At 38.6% G+C, this 12,546-nt stretch overlaps 1 protein-coding gene across 12 annotated transcripts in view; it reads right to left on the bottom strand.

Annotated features, from left to right (window-relative positions):
* Positions 1 to 458, bottom strand: part of LOC133733223 (putative disease resistance RPP13-like protein 1) — a 59,152-nt gene extending 58,694 nt beyond the window's left edge. For 9 of the 12 annotated variants that reach the window (XR_009857566.1, XR_009857567.1, XR_009857569.1 and 6 more), the window contains exon 1: positions 106 to 458. The gene's annotated coding sequence lies outside the window, so the exon portion shown is untranslated. The remainder of the gene's footprint in view (positions 1 to 105) is intronic. The other 3 variants (XR_009857574.1, XM_062160851.1, XR_009857573.1) reach the window with 2 other exon arrangements.
* Between the last annotated feature and the right edge of the window lie 12,088 nt (positions 459 to 12,546).

Below are 12,546 nucleotides of genomic sequence, written 5' to 3'. Positions count from 1 at the left end.
AAGCGGTTCGTTAATCCGTAATGATTCTCAAATTCTAAGAGATCAAAACAAGCCTCAACCTTTATTTTGAACTAGATTTAACATTCTCAACGCTGTTATTAGTACCTATCAAAACAAGCTTCAGATCCGATCGCCTTTGCAAGCTTCCTGTGATCTATGTCGCTCCGTTTACTCCAAAGTTCCTACAATTAACTCCTTTGCAAATGGAATGAGAGTTGACTTAACAAGAGCAAAAATGAGAATGAGTCTGTTTCACTTTTGAGAAAAGCAAAGGAAATTTACAGAATGCGTAGTGGTTAAAGACCCCGCTAGTGGAAAATGTGAAAGCAGCCAATTGAGAACACATAACAGCAACGCGTTTTCTCCCATCTGATCCATAAATTAGTATATTTGTCATGCTCATCAAATATTTAATCCCCATAATAGGTGGTATCTGAGGACCGAGTTCCTAATTAGACCGTCGTCATGGGTTTTATACATTTTCTCTCTGGACTTCCTATAATGCTGATAGCACATACACCTCAGATTCCATTTAGTGAAGAAGACAAAAGGAAACAACCATTCCATTAGTTGTTGAGACTTGTATACAGATTATTTGTTTCAACTTTATTACCAACAAGCATCTACAATCTCAGCAAAACCAACGGTTAGTATAAACTTTAATATCCATGGTGATGCCGGTCATGCTTCTTAATTAACACATTTTTGTAAGCCAGATTTAAACAGTTGATTTTAAGAATGAGGAAGATTTAGCAAACTGTGATTCAGTAACTGCACCATGTCCTGTAAATAGGTCTATATACTCGAGGTTATAGAGACTGTCCTATGAGTTTAATCAACTCATATTTTGAGCAATGGACGGATAAAAATACATGATGTGCGTATACTAAACCATATTTGCAAGATTGAGAAAGATATAGAAACTGTATTTTGCTAATTTCCTGCAAATAGTTTGGAGTACTAAACCATATTTTGAGCAATAAACATATACAAACTCAATGCTTTGGTCATCACTCCTCAGATTCAGAAAGTTAATGAAGCAAGCATTTCCACAAACATTTGGGTGTGCACCAAATTCTAATGCGATACCTCAACCGGGTTGCGGACCCAACATCTCCAACCTCAACCGGATCGGAGCCCCAACTACGGATGAAGCTGCCCAATTCACAACTACTAAAGCTGGCTTAATTTCTTGAGAGAGGCAATCGAACTAAGCTTGCTCACAAATTATAGATGGAGACAGAAAGAACATACCTTGATCGGTAAACAAGGGAAACAGAGAGTTGTGGTGGAGAAAGAATGAGCGGGAACGCTGTCACGTCAAGTATTTTTCAGGACATGGGGAAATTAACCGTTTAAATCTAGGTAGATTTGGAAATCCATCCAATTTATCGACTACACATCGGAGGGATTGAGTTGGTCTATCGTAGGGGGCAACAATACCATTTCCATTTTCTTTCACTTCGTCTGAAAATAAATAATCTCTTTCTTAAGTTTTTATCTCTTGTTTCGCTTTGTGAATGTTAGAGCATCCGCAGTGAAGATGTCTTTTGCCACGTGGATGACCAATGGATATAATTGACAACAGAAATACTTCTCCAATTTATATACACACCGATTTGGCATATTGAGACTGTTAAATTTGACAATCCCAAACTCTATATGTATTTTTTATTTTATTATTACGAATGTCCATTTTGGATGGATTAGACGTGACGTGAGATATTGTCACAATATTAATTCTGTGGTTTTGATTCTTAGTACTAACTAGGCAAAAAGCCCGAGCGGTGCTGCGGGTGTGCTATTGATATGAACATCAAATATACACCTCGATTAAGAAAGCACCTTTCTATTACCAGGTGAAGGTTTCGCAGATCCAATGGGAAGACCTCGATTTTCCTATACTGCAAAAAAACCATATCACAAATGAAGCCCCTTTAATGCGTATTGCACAACATATAAACCGTTTCTAAGCCTCAGCAAAAGGAACTCAATAAAGGCTATGTAACAAAAAACTGAAAAAGCAATGCAAGTTTTAAATTGATCCAAATATAACTACCCTCGGCACTAATAGATTAGAAAGCCATTCACATTAAGCAAACAGAAATGATGTGTAAACAATCAGAGAACATAAATTTGAAGAACTCAGACCAAGTATCAGCCATCTAATTGGAATTCATAATGAATTAAAAGCAGGGCTTACAAACATCAGGAACTTAATTTGAAAACCATTGACATTGGTACGTAAAGGTTATAAATCCATACCACTATGCCGTATTCTCTATTTAGAGGGGGGAAAAAATAGAAGTCCTTAGAGAAGATAATTCCAGAAAAAATCCATTAAGGTGATTCCATTACACAATTTTGGTGAATTGTCACTCTCCTAGAACGCTATTAAGATATTGTCACTCTCCTAGAACGCTATTAAGATAACAGAATCATTAAAAGCTTTAGCATAATGTCACTCTCTTAGAACACTATATAGAGGGGAAAAAAATAAAGCTTCATGACGCTTCACTGAATTGATAAGCATATCGAAGAGATTCATGTAATAGAATCTAGTCTCAACCAAAATTCAACTATAATCAGTAAAGAGTTAAAATTTGACTCACAATTCTGCAGAAGTTAGGCTCCAAAGTTGAGGTAGGACTTGCAATCTGCAGATACAAAGTATTTCAAAACAAATCAACAAATCAAGTCACCACCAAAATTGAACACACCTATAATTTTTTTTGAAGGGTACACACCTATAATTTAATAAGCAGAAAGCTGTACAGATAAAAATAAGAAAAACTTTTCATTTCAATTCACCACAATTAGACAGAATTAAAAGCCTTCACATTAAAATACACAAACCTTTTTTTTTTATCAAGAAGAACTTCATTAATAATAAACTGCTTACAACGAGTTTTAGGCAACATCTGTTACACAGAAATGGCCACTAGACTTCACACTGGAACTCTATAATGACTAACACTACAACTAAATGGCAAAGACAACAAGCGCCGGAGCATTAACATCTCACCTCTAGCCAAAAAGAACACTGAAACTAGACAACTCACTTGTGTCGACACAAACTTGATGCTAACTCATGATATATACTGCTGACAATTCCAAGCCTTAATAGCAAAAACATAAACTTGATTGCAAACAGCGAGACAAACACAGTATTAGCAAAATCCAATATCAAAATGAGATTTTGATAGGAAAAAAAAAACGAATGGAAAACCAAATACCCAAATACGTATTCTACCTCCTTAGATGAACACCCAATAACTCAGATTCATGTTGTTCCTGCTCTTCAAGTCTTCAATATAAAATTACTACAATCAAACAAAAAATTAATGCATGAGAAATCGGAAGGAACTTATAAAGAAAATAAAAAAATATATAAAATAAATAAATAAAAGGGAATCGAAAATCAAATACCCAGATTCATGCTCTTCCCTTGGTATCAGAGCAGGTTCAATCCTATGAACTTGCGCTGCATCCTTTGAATCCTGAATCCCGAAGAACACCACAAACCGCTGCGTACCACCACCGTTAAAATCAAACCATCCCTGAATTTCAAACCACCATCACCCTACCTTTTTTCGGAAAAAGAAGAGAAAAAAAAAATTCAAAACATTCATATCCATCTTGAAACCCTAGAAAATCTTGAATTCCTCAATGGTGCAATAAGAGAAACAGACTATGGGGCATTCAGTAACTACCAAATTTTCTGTTATGGCTCAACGCAAACAGGGTCCTCCTCCAGACTTCTCAAGACCTTCTCCACACCGTCCTCTAGGTAAACCAAATCCATATGCAAACAAAAAGTGCATTATCTGTGGGGAAGTAGGTCATAGCAAGGAGTGGTGCTATGAAGTGATTGGTTACCCTGATTGGTGGGACTTCACCAAGAAACCGCAAAAGAATCTGGGCAAGGCCGATGTTGCTACTAAAGAGGAAGTTTACCTAGACAATGCCTCCGCTAATGTAGCGCAGTCAGGTATGAAGGGTAAGGTTACTTTTAATAGTACATGGATAATTGATACAGGTGCATCTGACCATATGACTAATGACCTTAGTCTTGTGAAAAACCTTAGACGTTTCCATATGACTAATGACCTTAGTCTTGTGAAAAACCTTAGACGTTTCCCTTAAAATGTTGTCTCTACTGCTGATGGTACTCCAACTCCGGTCACCGGAGAATTTTCTATTGCTTTATCTAATACCTTAACCCTTGAATCTGTCTTAGTTGTTCCATCACTAGCTTATAATCTCTTGTCTGTTGGTCAAATTATTTTAGCTCTTGCATGTATTGTGACCTTCTATCCGTCTTTCTGTGTGTTTTAGGACATTCTGACTCGGCTGATTCTTAGTTATGGTGTTAGAAAGGGGAAATTATACCACCTGGATCTGACAGAGACTGGAGAGAAACAGAAGCATCTTTTGGGACAAGCTAATCAAATCAACAAGGTAGAGAATGCGAAGGAAGCTGTATGGTTATGGCATCGCCGTTTAGGTCATCTATCTTTTAGTTATCTTAAGAAGTTGCAACCTCATTTGTTTTCAGTTGTCAATGATTTGGATTTCCATTGTGAAATTTGTGAACTGGCCAAAAGTTACCGTAGTTCATATTCACCAAGTCTTAATAAAAGTCCTGTTCTTTTTATGAAGATTCACTCTGATGTCTGGGGTCCTGCCAAAATTCATTCTCTTTCATGAGCTCGGTATTTTGTAACGTTTATTGATGATTGCACTCGCATGACATGGGTGTTATTACTGAAGAATAAGAGTGATGTATTTGGGATGTTTACCGAATTTCACAAAATGGTGGCAACTCAGTATCAACAATCCATCAGAGTGTTTCAGTTTGACAATGGTGGAGAATTTGTGAATGGTCCTATGATTGAGTTTTGCCGGTCACATGGAATTCGTCATCAAACCTCCAATTCTTATACTCCTCAACAGAATGGTTGAGCAGAACGGAAGAATAGGTAGTTGATGGAAGTTGTTTGTGCTTCCTTGCTTGGCATGAATGTACCTCGGTCCTATTGGGGAGAAGCAGTGAAATTAGCAGCATATCTTATCAACCGTACTCCTTCACAGGTGATTGAGTTTTAGAATCCTCATCAAAAGCTTCATACACTTTTGACCATCCCTTATATGCCTAATTTGGAGCCCCGAGTGTTTGGGTGCACAGCTTATGTTCATATTCCCAAGCCTCAATGCAGCAAGCTTGATCCCCGTGCCTGTAAGTGTATATTTGTTGGTTATGCTGAATTCTAGAAGAGTTATTGATGTTATGATCCTCTTACTGGCACTATACATATCTCTCTTGATGTTGCTTTTCGAGAATCCAAGCCATATTATTTAGGGGGAGTTTCGGAGTCTTCCCTTTAGGGGGAGAGAGGTTCTGAAGGAAATCCTCAAGATTTATTTGAATTTGAAGAATTAGAAGAATTGGAATCAAGATTTGGAGTTGGGAATTCTCCAACACCAGTTGACAACGAAACTGAAATTGGGACAGTAGGAAACGAAAAAGAAAAAGAATATGGGGATATTGAATCTATTGGCGGTGGACCAGTGGGATCCCCAACTGACTAGGACAGATGCGGTGTAGGACCATCCCTTGAACCAAGCCGACGTCATGATCTGTCGAACAAGACAGACGCATCCTGCCAAGAAGTCAGCTTGCATCCCAAAGTGACAACGACGTCAACTTGCATCCCCAAAGTGACAACGATGTCATCATGCATCCCTAAGTGTGACAACGATGCTTCAATGCGTCCTGGAATATATGAAACCTCACAAGCTGACGAATTACCCATTGACCAGCCCAACTGTGATACACCCAATGAAGATAATATAATTCAGAGTTCTCATCTGTCAAAGTTTTTCCTCCTCTCTACATCATCAACTGAAGAATCCACTGCGAATGTTCCTCCTCAGGTACTTTTAATTTCGAATGAATTATCTGGGGTAGATAATATTGATTCTAGGAAATCATAGAGGGTTACCAAGGGTATTCCTAAGAAACAATATGAGCCAGACATCAAAGCCAAAGCTAAATATCCTATAGCTAATTACATGTCTAACCATAGGTTGTGTGGGTCATATGCACTTGTTGTTGATCAATTATCTACTATATCTATTCCTAGTAACGTGCAGGATGCATTACGGATCCAAAATGGACAAAGGCGATGAATGAAGAATTAGAAGCTCTTTAAAAGAATGCAACGTGGGAATTAGTACCTCTGCCGGCTGGGAAGAAGACTGTAGGATGTCGTTGGGTGTTTACTGTGAAGCTTAATGCCGATGGAACTATTGATAGATACAAGGTGAGGTTGGTTGCCAAGGGATATACACAACGCTATGGGATTGATTATGAGGATACTTTTGCACCTGTAGCAAAGATCAATACTGTCCGAATTCTAATCTCACTTGCAGCAAACAAAGATTGGCCCTTATGCCAGTTTGATGTGAAGAATGCGTTTCTTAATGGAAATTTGGAGGAAGAAGTATACATGGATGTGCCTCCAGGTGTTAAGAATCACCCAAGTGACATTTGCAAGGTGTGTAAATTGAAGAAATCTTTGTATGGCCTGAAGCAATCTCCAAGAGCTTGGTTTGGAAAATTGTCAAAGTCCATGAAAGCCTTTGGGTACAGACAGAGCAATTCTGACCATACCTTGTTTATCAAACGCAAGAATGGTAAGATTACAGCTCTTATTGTGTATGTTGATTGTTATAGGGGATGATCTGAAAGAGATGAATGAATTGCAAAAGTATCTGTCAAAGGAGTTTGAAATGAAGGATCTGGGACAATTGAAGTATTTTTTGGGTATTGAAGTTGCAAGGTCTAAGAAGAGGATTTTGCTTTCACAAAAGAAGTATGTCCTTGATTTACTTGTTGAAACGGGGATGCTGGACTGCAGACCAATGGAGACACCCATTGAGATGAATCACAGACTTGCTATTTATCCTGATCAAGTTCCAACTGATAAAGGGAGGTATCAACGTCTTGTAGGAAGGTTGATTTATCTTTCACATACTAGACCAGATATTGCTTATGCTGTGAGTGTTGTTAGCCAGTTTATGCATTGTCCTAGTGAAGAGCATATGGATGCAGTCTTTCGTATTTTGAGGTACTTGAAGATGGCGCTAGGTAAAGGGTTACTGTTTGAGAAAAAAGATGAATTGGAAGTTATTGGATATACGGATGCAGATTGGGCTGGTGATAAAACTGACAGACGTTCTACATCTAGGTACTTTACTTTTGTTGGAGGGAACCTTGTCACTTGGTGTAGCAAAAAGAAGAAAGTCGTTGCCAGATCAAGTGCAGAAGCTGAATTTCGAGGTATGGCACATGGAGTTTGTGAAATGTTATGGATCTGTAATGTCCTGAAAGACCTGGGTTACAAGCTTAAAAGTCCTATGGATTTGCATTGTGATAATACAGCTGCCATTGAGATTGCACATAATCTAGTTCAGCATGATAGAATAAAGCATGTGGAGGTTGACTGTTATTTCATTAAAGAAAATCTTGACAAAAAGGTTATTCGCTTTCCATTTGTAAACTCAGAGGAGCAATTAGCTGATGTTCTCACTAAAGGATAAAAGGAGTGCCCAGGAAGATATTCAACAGCTCGATTGACAAGTTGGTCATGATAGACATCTATGCACCAACTTGAGGGGGAGTGTAGAATCGCTGTAAATCCGTATGTAATTAAGATTCTTATTTAATTAGGATATCTTGTAATTATAGAAAATCCTGTAATTATGGAAAGATTGTTTCCTATTAGAGTTAGATTACTCCTTTGTACTTGTATATATACCCCCATTGTGGGATGAATATAATCATCGAATTAACCCTGAATTGAAGTACTCTTTTCTAAAACCAAAACTCTAACCGGAAACAGCGGCAAACAAAGCGGAAGACAAACCCGACCACATGCAGGAAAAAACTTGACTCTATCAAAACACCCAAAAAAAAAAAAGGGTCAGAAAGAGCTTGCAATGATACCTGGGTTGCACCATCAAAAACTCCTCCAAACGACGACTCCACTTCTTGATCATGGAGGAAAACATCAACGTAACAATGGCTTGTAGTTGGGTTGCACCGATACGTAGCCTCTCTCTCTCTTTTTCTCTCAGTTGCTATTTGCTTCGGACTGTCGGGAAATAAGATTAGAAGCAATGAGATGGAAGGACAACTGGGTATAACAGCCAAAAGGAGAAGGGCAGAATAGCCACGTCACTATTCATTTCTTTTGTCCTCACTCTGTTTGTGTTTTAGTATAGTTAGAATTAAGAGGTACTTTGGTTATGTGAGAGATAATCATCCTTCACCTTTCTCTCACACATATTTAGTGACCATAACAAACTAGGCCTCATCATTTGACCCGCGTATTAAGTGAACCAATGGAGGCCTGCGGGCTCAAAGTCCGCCCCGGCCCTCATAAAAGCCCACAATAGGCCCGGCCCGGTGAGTAGAGGGCCGAGCTTGGTTTAGGGTTTTGAAACTCGGCCCGACCTATAGGCCTAGCAAGCCAAAAGCCCGTAAAAGCCGGCCAGGCCAGGCCCGGAAAAGCCCGTAAATTAATTTAATTAGCTTAATTTTATTTACTTTACACTTCCATAAATTGTTAAAAATAGCTCGGGTGTCCAAAATAATTAAAGAAAAATTTCACGGACTCGTCATGTAGTGCATGTTATTATTGTATCCGAAGCCTCGTATCCGCGGTCTTCATGCCATCGGTCAACCAAGAAGACATAAAATTGACGATGGTTGACCAATTCGATCGAATTCAAAAATATGGTGAAATTGGCTAAATGTTTTACCACACTCATAATTTATTGTAATAATCTCATCCAACGGTCGGTTTTCCCATTTTCTTTGAATTGATACAAAACAAGAGGAGTTCAAGTTTCTTTTTTTAAATTTGGCTTAGTTCTCTAGCGTTGAAAAGAGTTGAATTATTCTTTGACGTCTTGCACTCTGGACACCAATTAAGTGCTGGTGTTCCTTATTCAGTTATGTCTCTATTGGGTCTTGTAGTTTTGAACCTTTTCATGTCTTTCCTGATGAAAATACTCTGAATAGAACCACCATTTTTCTAGAAGTATATTAGGTTTTTTTTTTTTTAAAAAAGATCGAAGTAACATATATTAGAAATGATCAACAATTACAGTCTTTTAGAGAGACATCCTCAATATCAACTAGAACGGTCATTAATCTAGAAAGCTTAAAAAGAAATCCTAATTCTGAGTGAACCAACAATTTTTTTCTTTAATTTGATAGTCGTTTCTCATAGTGAGAGCTCACTTCCTAAATAGAAAAACAAAGCTTCTAAGAAATGATGCAGATTATCGTCATTCCAAAGAAGCCGACTATGTTGCTCGCTTGGATACTCAATTGTGGTGCTCACAATGAAAGCCAATTCATTTTATTAAAATGGAAATAAATTTTCACCTGCATGATAAAGTTAACTAGGATGGTAATTAATGTACAAGAAAAAGTGGTCCCTTATCAGAAATGCCACTCAACCATAGTCCAAATAGGGAAAATTTTCCCATGGTAATTCACACTTGTGCAAAAATAATAGCAGGGCTAGTCTTATTTTACTCGATTTCAGTTTTCAAAGAATGATATTTTCTGAAATGTTGCAGGCATCGGTTTTTTAAAGGGAAATACGTGGAAAAATTGTTAGGGTTTGCATTAATGCTGTTAAGGTTTGAATTAATTCGTTAGGGTTTGTTTTCATTTAATGCTGTTAATAAGTCCTATTTGGTAGGGACGTGTAGTTAGGGTTTGACTCATTCCTTTAATCGTGTACCACGCACTTAGATTTGTGCTTGGCATGGGCCGTTCTTGTTTTCAGTTTTCCCTTGTAAGGCTATATATGCCTCTGTTGTCAATAATGAATATGATAAAATATATTCTCCCAATTCTTGTTGTTCTGTGTGTAAGCCTTGGTACTCAACAAATCTGGTATCAGAGCCCTCATAATGGGCCTTATTGGGAGAAATAAGAAACTACATTTTTCTTATAGAGAAGAAAGAGAGTGATCGGGGAGGAGACTTTACTTCACTAGAGTTCAACGAGTTCTACAAATCTAATGGCATCAAGTGACAATTTGCAGCAGCATACACCCCCCCCCCCCCCCAACAAAATGGGGTTGCAGAACGAAGAAACAGAACCATCATGAATCGTGTGTGAAGCATGTTGTCCGAGAAAGGAGTTTCCAAAAGCTTTTGGCCTGAAGCAGTTAATTGGACTGCTTATGTATTGAATAGAAGCCCCACATTGGCAGTACAAGATGTAACACCTGAGGAGGCATGGAGTGGAGTTAAGCCAAGAGTCGATCACTTTAGGGTTTTCGGGTGTATTGCTCATGTACACATCCCTGATGCAAAGAGAACCAAGCTTGATGATAAAAGCTGCAAGTGTGTGCTACTAGGAGTAAGTGAGGAATCAAAAGCTTACCGATTGTATAATCTGATTTCAAAGAGGATCATTGTCAGTAGGGATGTTGTGTTCGAGGAGGATGCAAGTTGGGATTAGGGGAGGAGCATTGAGGAGGAAAAACTGGACGTGTTGGTTTGGGAAGACAGTGAAGAGAATCAAGATGAGAAGGAAGAGATAGATGGAGATGAAGAAAATGTTGAACCGGCTGTTCAAGAAGAAGGTTTGTCTGGTTCATCTTCAAGTAGTTCTTTGCAAGAAAAGTCCATCAGCTTTGCAAGAAGAGAGAAACAGAAGACAGCCAATATGGATGCAAGACTACGTTAGTGGAAAGGGATTGGGTTTGTCTGAAGAAGAAGAGGAATTTTACAACTTAGCTATGTTTACGGTGAGTGATGATCCAGTTGGCTTTGATGAGGCTATGTAGCATTCAAAATGGAGAGCTGCAATGAAAAGTGAGATTGATGCAATTGAAAGGAATGACACTTGGGAACTCACAAGTCTACCTAAAGGTGTGAAGAACATCAGGGTCAAATGGGTTTACAAAACGAAGTTTAATGAGCATGGAGCAGTAGACAAGTGCAAGGCTCGTTTAGTTGCAAAGGAGTATGCGCAACAATTTGGTGTGGACTACACTGAAGTCTATGCACCAGTGGCTAGGTGGGATACCATTCGCATGATTATAGCTTTGGCAGCACAAAGGAACTGGATCATTTACCAACTTGATGTTAAAAGTGCATTCTTGCACGGTGAGTTAAATGAAGCTGTGTATGTTGAACAACCACGAAGTTTTGAGAAGAAGGGAGATAAGGAGAAAGTTTACAAGCTTAAGAAGGCTTTGAATATGCTCAAGCAGACCCCAAGGGTGTGGTACAGCAGAATAGAGACCTATTTTCTCAAAGAAGGCTTCGAGAGATGTGATTTTGAGCACACATTCTTCTTTAAGGCTAGAGAAGGAGGTACGTTTTTGGTTGTCAGTTTGTACGTGGATGATTTGATACTTACCGAAAATTGTGAAAGTATGTTTGCCGAGTTTAAAGATTCCATGAAGCAAGAGTTTGACATGAGTGATCTCGGCAAAATGAGATACCTCCTAGGAGTTGAAGTTATGCAATGCTCTGAGGGTATCTATATTTGTCAAAAGAAGTTTGCTAGAAAGGTGCTGGAAATATTTAGGATTGAAAGGAGCAATTTTGTGAACAATCCTATTGTTCCCGGTGTCAAGCCAAGAAGAGATGAAGAAGGTATTAAAGTAGATGCCACTGAATTCAAGCAAATGGTGGGAAGCCTTATGTATTTGACAGTGACAAGGCCAGACTTAATGTATGTGGTGTGTCTAGCTAACAAACTCATGGCCAATCCAACTTAGCTTCACTCACAAATTGTGAAGAGGGTGCTTCGATATGTAAAGGGAATGGTGAACTTAGGGATATTCTATAAGAGAAGAGGTGATGAGGAATTACTGGCCTATAATGATAGTGACTATGCAGGTGATGTGAATGACCGAAAGAGCACATCTGGTTATGTGTTCTCTTTAAGTGGAGGAGCTGTCTCCTGGAGTTCTAAGAAACAACCTGTTGTTACACTGTCAACTACCGAAGCAGAGTACATTGCAGCAGCTTCATGTGCTACTCAAGGCATATGGATGAGGAGAGTGCCAGATAAGCTCGGTCATACTCGAAGCAAATGCATCACAATATCGTTTGATAATAGCTCAACAATCAAGCTGTCCAGAAATCTAGTTCTACATGGTCGAAGTAAGCACATGGACGTTCAATTTCATTTCTTACGTGATCTTATTAGGGATGGCAAGGTGGAGCTGATTCATTGTGGTTCTCATGATCAAGTAGCTGACATTATGAACAAGCCACTCAAGCTTGATGCATATGTGAAGCTACGTGAGTTGCTCGGGGTCTGTGAGGTTCAAAGTTTAAACTGATTGCTCACTGTAATTCAGTTTATGGGAGGACTTGTTAGTGTTTGCATTAATGCTGTTAATGTTTGAATTAAGTCATTAGGGTTTGTTTTCATTTAATGCTGTTAATAAGTCCTATTTGTTAGGGACGTGTAGTTAGGGTTTGACTCATTCCTGT

This window comes from Rosa rugosa, chromosome 2 (assembly GCF_958449725.1).
Source record: "Rosa rugosa chromosome 2, drRosRugo1.1, whole genome shotgun sequence".
Lineage (NCBI taxonomy): Eukaryota > Viridiplantae > Streptophyta > Magnoliopsida > Rosales > Rosaceae > Rosa > Rosa rugosa.
Note: the sequence above shows the minus strand (reverse complement) of the source record. Positions and strands in the feature narration are given on the sequence as shown.